The 9,928-nt window shown below is 48.1% G+C and overlaps 1 long non-coding RNA gene across 11 annotated transcripts in view; it reads left to right on the plus strand.

The window, feature by feature from the left end:
• The window catches only part of LOC102900725, a 74,691-nt gene that overhangs the window by 21,925 nt on the left and 42,838 nt on the right, over positions 1 to 9,928 (plus strand). For all 11 annotated transcript variants that reach the window (XR_006586282.1, XR_006586283.1, XR_006586284.1 and 8 more), the window contains one exon: positions 9,631 to 9,836. This is a non-coding gene — a long non-coding RNA (uncharacterized LOC102900725). The remainder of the gene's footprint in view (positions 1 to 9,630; positions 9,837 to 9,928) is intronic.

The raw sequence follows: 9,928 nt of genomic DNA on the forward strand, positions 1-9,928 counted from the left end.
TAGTTTGCAGACACCCGCTGTAGGCTGATGGGTGGAAGCAAGTGAGACACAAAGGAGGCTCTTCTGTCCCCTCCTTCCCGCCCAACACATCACAGATCTGAGCCTCCACCATTACTGCCACCCCCGTGAGAGAGGTCACCGCTTCCAGGGGCCTCGGGTTAAAACGTACGCTGGTTACTAGGAGGGGCCGGAGACCCTGCAGCCAATAGGAAGCATGAACATCTGTAATCATAACATCTCAGGGCAAGAGGAACCTGAGGCCTCTCTCTAGCCCTCTCCCAGGGCAGGGCTAACGTCCACGTGTTTCGTGGAGTCGAACTCTGTCCTAGATATGGAAAGTGACTTGTTCGAGGTCACAGTGCAGGTTGCTGACAGTTGAGATTTGGACCCAAGCCTTAGGATTCCCAGCTGAGTTTCCTTTCCCGATACTCCCACGTCCTCACCACGGACCTCATTAACTTGGGGGCGGAGTGGGGGGTGGTGCGGAGCACGTGGGGAAGGAATAATATCAGGATTCCTCTGCCCGGGACAGGATGCTCTTCAGGCTCCTGCCTTCCACAGGTAGCAGTAGCGGCAGATCGGGCCTCCTCGTTTACATATATTTGCATACATCACTTCTGAATGAGGAACCTGAGGCTTGGAGAGAATGCATAACTTGTTTGGTATCTCTAATAGGCTAAAATACAGCCCCATGGAAGATATCCAGGTCCTAGTCCCCAGAACCTGTGAATGTTACCTTACATGGGGAAAAAAAAGAAGTTGCAGATGTGATTAAATTATGGGTCCTGACATGAGAAGATTATCCTAGGTTATCTGTATGGGCTCTGAACACAATCACATGTATCCTTATAAGAGAGAGGCAGAGGGATTCTACTAGCTACAGAAAGCGGAAGGTGATGTGACAATAGAAAGAGAGGAAGATTTGAAGGTGCCCCGCTCCTGGCTTTGGAGACGGAGGAAGAGCCCATGAGCCAAGGAATTTATACAGTTCTAGAAGCTAGAAAAGGCAAGGAAACAGACTCTTCCCTAGAGTCTCCAGAGGGAGCACAGCCCCGTGGACTTTTTGTAAAACTGACACCCGTGCAACCAAGTTCAGATGTCTGGCCTCCAGAACCGTGAGAGAATAAATTTCTGTGGTCTCAAGTGACCAAATGTGCGGTCATTTGTTACAGCAGCCTCAGAAAACTGCTAAGGCATCCCACGGCAATTTTTCTTAATTTAAATAAACTTGTGAATTTTGGAACAGTTTTAGATGGACAGAATAGTTGCAGAGACAGCTTAGAGAGTTCTTATATACCACCCCCCCCCCAAGCTTCCTCATTGTTAGCATCTTACGTTACATTGTGCATTCGTCACAACTAAAGAGCCAAGATTGGTACATTACTATTACAATCCCCAACTTTATTTGGACTTCATGAGTTTTTCCTAATGATCTTTATCTGTCTATCCAGTATAGGTAGCTGTCATGTGTTCTTAGCTTCCGCTGGTCTGTAACTGTTTCTGATTGTCCTTGGTTTTTGGATGACTTTCACTTTTGAGGAGTACTGGCCAGGTATCTTACGGAAAGAAGGTCACTCAATTTGGATTTATCTGATGTTGTTCTCCTAGTCAGGTTGGGGTTATGGGTGCGGGCGGAGGACCACAGAAGTGAGGTGCCAATCTCATCACATCGTATCAAGGGCACATAATGCCAACGTGACTTCCAACTGATGTTGACCTCGGTCACCAGGCTGATGTGATGTTTGCCAGGTTTTTCCACGGTAAAGTTACTCACCTTCTCTCCTCTGTCCCCAACCATGTCCATACTCTACTCTTGGAAACAAGCCACTAAGCATACCCCACTTCAAGTGGGGAGGGTAATGTTCCACCTCCCTGAGGGCTGAGGATCTACATTCAGTATTTGGGATTCTGTAGGAGAAATTTTGCTCTTCTCCCCCATCTATTTATTATTATTCAATCATTCGTTTACATAATCCAAATATTGGCCTTGTTGCTTGAATTGTTCCAGCCAGGGCCATCGGGAGCTTTTTCCGTTTGGTCTCTGTGTTCCTTTGAGATGCTCCCATCATTTTATCTTTTGAGCACTTCCTTACATTCTGACATTACAAGATGCTTCAGGCTCATCTTGTATTTTCCTGCCCAAGAATGCTACTGGGGTGACATTGTTTCTAGGCATTTTCAGAAGACAGAGCCGGGAAATACAAGTGTGTGTGCTAACCCATGCATACATACATACTTAAGGAGATTTCTGTATCTGTACATCTGTATCCATATCAAACTAAACATGAACTCATACGGATGTCTCCCACTGTAATGTCTTACACATGGATCATTCTAGCCTTCCTTCTTTGCGTATCTGTAACCTCCCTCTCCAACAGTGAGAAAACTGACTCCTGCCATCCACTTACCTATTTGTGTACTCTCAGTGTACCATACAGTCATTTCCAAATCGTTAACCCATATCCCCAAGGGAAATCCAACTTTAACTACAGCATGGCATTTATTTACAACTTATTTTAACATTAGTCTTACAGCTTCCAGTCAAAACACTATTTTCCAAGATTTCCTAGGACCATCCTTTTCTCCCCACTCCCTCCCTTCAGTGAGGTTTTCTCATACATTTATAATACAGGTTTAAGATTCTTTTCTCACAAGTCCACATTCCATCTTGGAATTCCCAGACTCCTTGGTTGGTTTCTAAAATTTAATTTCTATACATTAATGTTTACTCTTTGTGGGTGTTGAGAAATACATAGTGTCACTTATACACCAGTACAATACCATACAGATCCGTTCTACCACCCTAAAGACTCCCCTATGCTCCTTTTTTTTAATGTTTATTTTATTATTTTTGAGAGAGAAACACAGAGCACGAGTGGGAGAGGGGCAGAGAGCAAGAGGGAGACACAGAATCTGAAACAGCCTCCAGGTTCTGAGCTGTCAGTACAGAGCCCGACACGGGGCTCGAACTCATGAATTGTGAGATCATGACCTGAGCTGAGGTCAGACGCTTAACCAACTGAGCCACCCAAGTGCCCCCTCCCCTGTGCTTCTTTTTTTTTTTTTTAATATATGAAATTTATTGTCAAATTGGTTTCCATACAACACCCAGTGCTCATCCCAAAAGGTGCCCTCTTCAATACCCATCACCCACCCTCTCCTCCCTCCCACCCCCCATCAACCCTCAGTTTGTTCTCAGTTTTTAATAGTCCCTTATGCTTTGGCTCTCTCCCACTCTAACCTCTTTTTTTTTTTTCTTTTTCCCCCTCCCCCCTGGGTTCCTGTTAAGTTTCTCAGGATCCACATAAGAGTGAAACCATATGGTATCTGTCTTTCTCTGTATGGCTTATTTCACTTAGCATCACACTCTCCAGTTCCATCCACGTTGCTACAAAAGGCCATATTTCATTTTTTCTCATTGCCACGTAGTACTCCATTGTGTATATAAACCACAATTTCTTTATCCATTCATCAGTTGATGGACATTTAGGCTCTTTCCATAATTTGGCTATTGTTGAGAGTGCTGCTATGAACATTGGGGTACAAGTGCCCCTATGCATCAGTACTCCTGTATCCCTTGGATAAATTCCTAGCAGTGCTATTGCTGGGTCATAGGGTAGGTCTATTTTTAATTTTCTGAGGAACCTCCACACTGCTTTCCAGAGCGGCTGCACCAATTTGCATTCCCACCAACAGTGCAAGAGGGTTCCCGTTTCTCCACATCCTCTCCAGCATCTATAGTCTCCTGATTTGTTCATTTTGGCCACTCTGACTGGCGTGAGGTGATACCTGAGTGTGGTTTTGATTTGTATTTCCCTGATAAGGAGCGACGCTGAACATCTTTTCATGTGCCTGTTGGCCATCCGGATGTCTTCTTTAGAGAAGTGTCTATTCATGTTTTCTGCCCATTTCTTCACTGGGTTATTTGTTTTTCGGGTGTGGAGTTTGGTGAGCTCTTTATAGATTTTGGATACTAGCGCTTTGTCCGATAATGTCATTTGCGAATATCTTTTCCCATTCCGTTGGTTGCCTTTTAGTTTTGTTGGTTGTTTCCTTTGCTGTGCAGAAGCTTTTTATCTTCATAAGGTCCCAGTAATTCACTTTTGTTTTTAATTCCCTTGCCTTTGGGGATGTGTCGAGTAAGAGATTGCTACGGCTGAGGTCAGAGAGGTCTTTTCCTGCTTTCTCCTCTAAGGTTTTGATGGTTTCCTGTCTCACATTCAGGTCCTTTATCCATTTTGAGTTTATTTTTGTGAATGGTGTGAGAAAGTGGTCTAGTTTCAACCTTCTGCATGTTGCTGTCCAGTTTTCCCAGCACCATTTGTTAAAGAGGCTGTCTTTTTTCCATTGGATGTTCTTTCCTGCTTTGTCAAAGATGAGTTGGCCATACGTTTGTGGGTCTAGTTCTGGGGTTTCTATTCTATTCCATTGGTCTATGTGTCTGTTTTTGTGCCACCCTGTGCTTCTTTTAGTCAAAAGCTCACCCTTTCTAAATCCCTGGCAACTGCTGATATGCTTTCCATTCCTGTATTTTATCATCTTCCAGAATGTCATATGAATGGAATCAAATAGCCTTTTCACTCTGGCTTCTTTCACTTACCGCAATGCATCTGAGATTCATCCATGTTGGTGTATGAATTAATAAACAGCTCATTCCTCTTTACTTCAGAGTAGTATTCCACTGTACTGGATGTCCCAGTTTATTCATCCCTTCACTTTCTGAAGGGTATTTTGGTTGCTTCCAATTTTTCTGATTATGAATAAAGCTGATGTAAATATTGATGTACAGGTTTTTGTGAGGACTTGTTTTTTTCTTTTTAATACTTTAATTTAATTAAAAAAAATTTTTGAGAGAGAGAGGGAGGGAGCATGTGCCAGCAGGGAAGGGGCAGAGGAAGAGGGAGAGAGAGATCCTAAGCAGGCTCCATGCTCAGTGAAGAACCCAATAAGGGGCTCAATCCCATGACCCTGGGCTCATGACCTGAGTCATAATCAAAGGTTGGACACTTAACCAACTGAGCCACCCAGGGGCCCCATGTGAGGACTTGTTTTCAGTTCAGTTGGGTAAATACCTAGAAACATGATTGTTGTCCTGTATACTAAGTCTATATTTCACTTTTAAAAAATTGCCAAAATGTCTTCCAAAATGGTGTGCCGTTTTGAATAGAGTTACTTTAAATTTCCCAACTTAAATCCAATTTTTCTGATCCTTTCCTTTGTTTCCCAACCTGGTAGTCAGGAGATCTCACTCATAAGGCAAAGGGCACTGGCTTTGCCATCAGAGCTAGATTTAAATCCTGACTCCAACTACTTAAAAACCATGTACATATTGTGGCAAGTTAGTGAATCTCTCTGAGCCTTACACTGAGATGTAACTCTTTACATGTGCATGATGTCACAGGTTATGTTCCCCAGGAAGTGGATTCTGAGAGGTTGCTTAGCCTCTGGGATGTCGGCCCTTGGGGTCTACACCTACAGAAAGGAGGGAAGGAGGGAAGGCAGCAGAATTGGGCAGAGGGAGAAGTAGAACAGAAATGGCCCATCAGAGCTGTCCTGATCTGGGCTAAAGTGGTCCAGCCTTTATGTCCCTTCCGGATCAGTCATCGGATCAGTGTCCTGGTGGAGGCAGCTGTCTGCACCTGGCACAGCGTGTCCTTTCTCGAAGGTGCATCTGGGTAGTGCACTCCAGTATCCACTGCACCAGGCAGAGTGGAGAGAATGCTGGATGAGAGCGGAGACCAGTCCCCTGTTGAACTCTTTCTAGCTACGTGCCTTCAGGCCAGTCTTTCCCTTCCCAGAGCCCCCTCAGCTTACCCGTGTATGAGTGGCTAAGACCTCAGCCCCCGCCAATCCTCATATAGCACTTCGCAGTTCACCAAGCGGTCTCGTGGACCTTAATTTACAACAATCTTCTGATACCAGTAATTAGTCTCCCCCGGTGAGCTCTGGGGCAGTGCTGCTCCAGTGTGGTCTGAGGACCGGGCTGTGTCCATTAACCCGTTGTTACCGGTTCCTGACACAGTAAGTACAGAATTCGAGAGTCACTGCTCAGAGACTTCAGAGCAATGCAGCAGAGTAATTTTATGTCCGTTGAAAGTAGGAATAAAAACGTGGACTTGTACTATGTTTGTCTTTGTTCTCATATTTCATGTTTCTGGTAATTTATATTGTATTTTACAAAGGAATGGGTCCAAGATGGATTAGAGAACCCCACCCCCACCCCAACACACACACACACACACACACACACACATCTGGTCATATGCCACGGACATTTTGAGAAGCATTGATCTAGGCATGTGCAAATGCCAGCTTCTGACAATGTTTGTATTTTTAAAAGGGAGAGGCCCCTTTTGATCGTGATCGTTGGCATTTTATTAATAGACCCAGGGTTTGCTGCTGGTTTTTGTTCTTTTCAGTGCTCCATTAAAAGGGGCTCCTAGAAAAACCTGCCGGCCGGTCTATTTCCATTCATCCCCTCACTGAAGATGTAACTGGGTGAACATAGCACTTCAACCGGTTACACGTTTTCTGGCAAGGAGTGACGGCAGAGAGTTAGGCTCTAAGAAAAGCCCAAACCTCATTTGTGATCCACACGCTCTACCTGGTCTTTCGAAATCCACTTGCTGGCATTTCCAAAGGGGAGGGGTGAGGAAGAACCAGCATTTATTGAATCCTCATTTATGGTGAAGCGTTTACAGCTGATGAAACCATGCCTCAGGGAGGGGTGGGGTGCAGCCAAGCCGGCGGGAGGGGTGCTGCGAGCCTTGCTTCTTCTCAGGCCGGCCACCTCCATTGTGCCATCCTGCCCAGTTTGAGAACTAGGCAGAGTGGGAGCAGCACGAAATAGCTGTCTGGGCAGACAGCCTTCATACTGAGACCAGGATTCCAGAAAGTCCTTTAACCTCCCTGACACACGATCCTCATTTATTATAAGAGTGGGCGTCACTGTCAATATGGTTGAGATAATGCGTGTAAGGCATCCCCCCGGAGCCCAGCATGTACTAGGTTCTCAGTAAGTGGCTCAGCGTGCTGACTGCCCTTCAGTGAGGTCATTAAGACAGATGCCCAGTTCAGCCCAAGACATCTGGTCCTGCCCATGACCCACTCCAGCTCCAGGACCTTCCAGTTCTCCTCCCTACCTCGAGGATAAATTCCTGACTCCTTGACTGGACGTTTGAGTCCCCCCACAGAGGACGCAAGGCAAAGTCAAGGGACCTGGCCGCGTTGTTCACCACTCCCTCAATCAAAGTTTGCCGAACAAAAGCCTAAAGCCCCAGTCTCCCATCCCGGAAGCCTCACTCTTGCCCCCTGATCCACAACAGTGACCATCACCCATGTGTGCCCTGCACCGCCCATCCTCCCTGCCTCTGCTCACTCAGCAGCTTCCATCCTTCATGCCTCAGCCTCCTCCTGAACCCTGGCAAAGCCCGGTGAGGCCCCTTGTGAGGCCAGCACTTGGCCCATGCCACGTGGCTGCTGGCAGTGCTGTGCTGGCTGACCCCTGTCCTACCCGTCACCATAAAGCAGTGTCAGACAGGCTGGGCCCAGTGGGCCCTTTGTTCCCTGTGGGTAATGGCATCTGAGAACTTTTTCCCAGGCCAAAGGGCAGCCTGGTTTCTAGAAGAGACTCCGGCTCACCCCACACCTGAGGGCCTCTGACCCTGTCTACTACACCTGCCAAATCCTGTCATCCTCTGACTGTCTGAATCTATCTGTGTGTGGGCTGGGGTCGGGCCACTGTCTTCCCACATGATGTGGAGGCCCCTGAGGCAGGCTCTGAGAGGCCCCGAGGAGATGTCAGTTAGGAGGTACGTTGATAGGTGCAGCTTTGACACTTGGTATTAGCTGGGGAGGCCAACCACTATAACAAACATGGGAAAAGGCCATGTTTTACTCAAAGTCTGGGCAGATGTCTGGGGCAGCCTTCCCTCGAGATCAGGCTCTATTCTTTCTTGTCCTGCTATCGTCGTCCACATGCGGCGCCCAAGGTCATTGTGAAAAGGGGAGAATTCTCTGCCCTCTGGCCACCCCCCCAAGTCTCTCACCACTCCCTTTCTCAAATCTCCTGGTCACCTCTTACCCCATCCCGGCCAGGCCAGGAGGTCATGGATAGCATTCTGTCCTCTGATCTCTGCTCAAACTGTGCCCCACGCATCTGGGGGACCCTCTCTGTGACCAGGCAGGCAGCCCTACCTTGTGTAACAGCACACAGTGTGGTGTAGCCCTCAGAGGCCGAGGAAGAGTATAGTCATTAGCCTGAGACATTGGAGACCCTTTCAGGGAGCTGGGTTTTTGTTCAGAGAGCAGAGGTAGGTGCTATATGTGAGTAGACTGGAGGGGGATCGCTGGAGGCAGGAGTATCATGCACAGGGCTGTGACCACCCAGCAGCCACCCAGGTGCTGAGTGCTGCGGCAGAGGAAGGGGGAAGTCTGGGGCCCCCGATGGAACCCCTACCTCGACCGGGGGCATTAGGGAAGACTTCCTCGAACTGAGGAAACCAGTATTGAAAGAGGACTGGGAATTTCCCAGAAAAAGGGGGAGGAGGGGTGAGGGAGATGGCATTCCAGGCAGAGGGAACAGCATGGGCGGAGCCTATAGGAAAGAGATCACATCTGGTACAAGTAACTGCAAATGGTTCCGTGTGATGGGAGCCCAAGGCTAAGGGAGGAGGGGACGTGAGGATGGAGAAAACTGGGCCAGATGGTGGAAGAGTGGTGAATGGCAGGCTAAGAAGCTTGAGCCTTAAGGTGGACATCTGTCTTCCATCAACCCCTCCAGATCCACTTGCCACCTGTCTGTCTCCATCTGGCTTTTTCCCAGAGACCTACCGGTGTGGACTATAACCACAGGCCATTGTGCCCTCCAGCTTGCAGTTGGGTTTGGGCAATAAGGAACCTTGGCAGAAGAGGGAGGGAGAGAGGAAGGTGGGAATGCCCACTCCTGGCTCCTGCCCTGCAGGGTCACCTGCCAGGCCCGTGATCCCTGACCAAAGACGGCCCCTGTATGTGATACACTGCACTCTACCAGTTCGTGTAACTGCCCCTCCTGTGTGGTTTCCCATGCATCTCAGAAGATTGTTCCCTCATCAAACCCTCCTTAAATTATCTTGCCTTCAACATGCCATCTGGTCCCTGTTGGGATCCAGGCTGATACAAACTCTACGAACAATGGAGAGCCACAGAAGGGAATTGAGTAGGGGTTGACACAGCCAGATTTGTGTTTTAGACAGCTCTCCATGGCTAGTCACTGAGGATAGATTGGGGCAAGAGGCAGAGGCTGAGCTGCGGCCCTGGGGACGAACTACAGCTCTTGTCACCCGCACACAGCCAACTTCACACTTGTGGGGGAAGGCAGAAATTCTGCTGCAGGCTTTCATTTACAACTGTTTGGTAGATTGTTTGCAAAGATGGCCACAGAATCCCTTCTCCAAACTCCAGCTTTTCGTATTGTGACATTGATGCTCCTCCCAGGCGGAAGTGGAGTCTATTCCTCACCCCTGAAACTAGTGGGGGGGGGCGCCTCATGAATTGCTTTGATGAACAGAATACGATGAAGTGACTGTGCACATTGCTCAGCCCAGGACTTAAGAGATCTTGCAGCCTTGCTCTCATTCTTCCAAAATCCAGGCACGACTGAATGCTGAAGACCCATCAGTATGGGGAGGGGCCCCGTGCCCACCTCAGCCAGCCCCCCAGTGGGCCCAGCCCCCCGCGGAACGCAGCTGCATGGAGCCTGGCCAACCCACAGGATTGTGGAAAATAATAACTCCTCGCTTCTTCAGCCATTCAGTTTGGGCATAGCCCACCATACAGCAATAGAGAACCTACAATGGGTGAGTACTTCTCTCCTTTGCAAAACCTTGCCCTTCCCTCGTGGCCCTGCCCACCTGTCACTAGCTCTTTCTGGCTGGAAACCATCACTCCC

This window comes from Felis catus, chromosome D1 (assembly GCF_018350175.1).
Source record: "Felis catus isolate Fca126 chromosome D1, F.catus_Fca126_mat1.0, whole genome shotgun sequence".
In the NCBI taxonomy this organism is placed as follows: Eukaryota; Metazoa; Chordata; class Mammalia; order Carnivora; family Felidae; genus Felis; species Felis catus.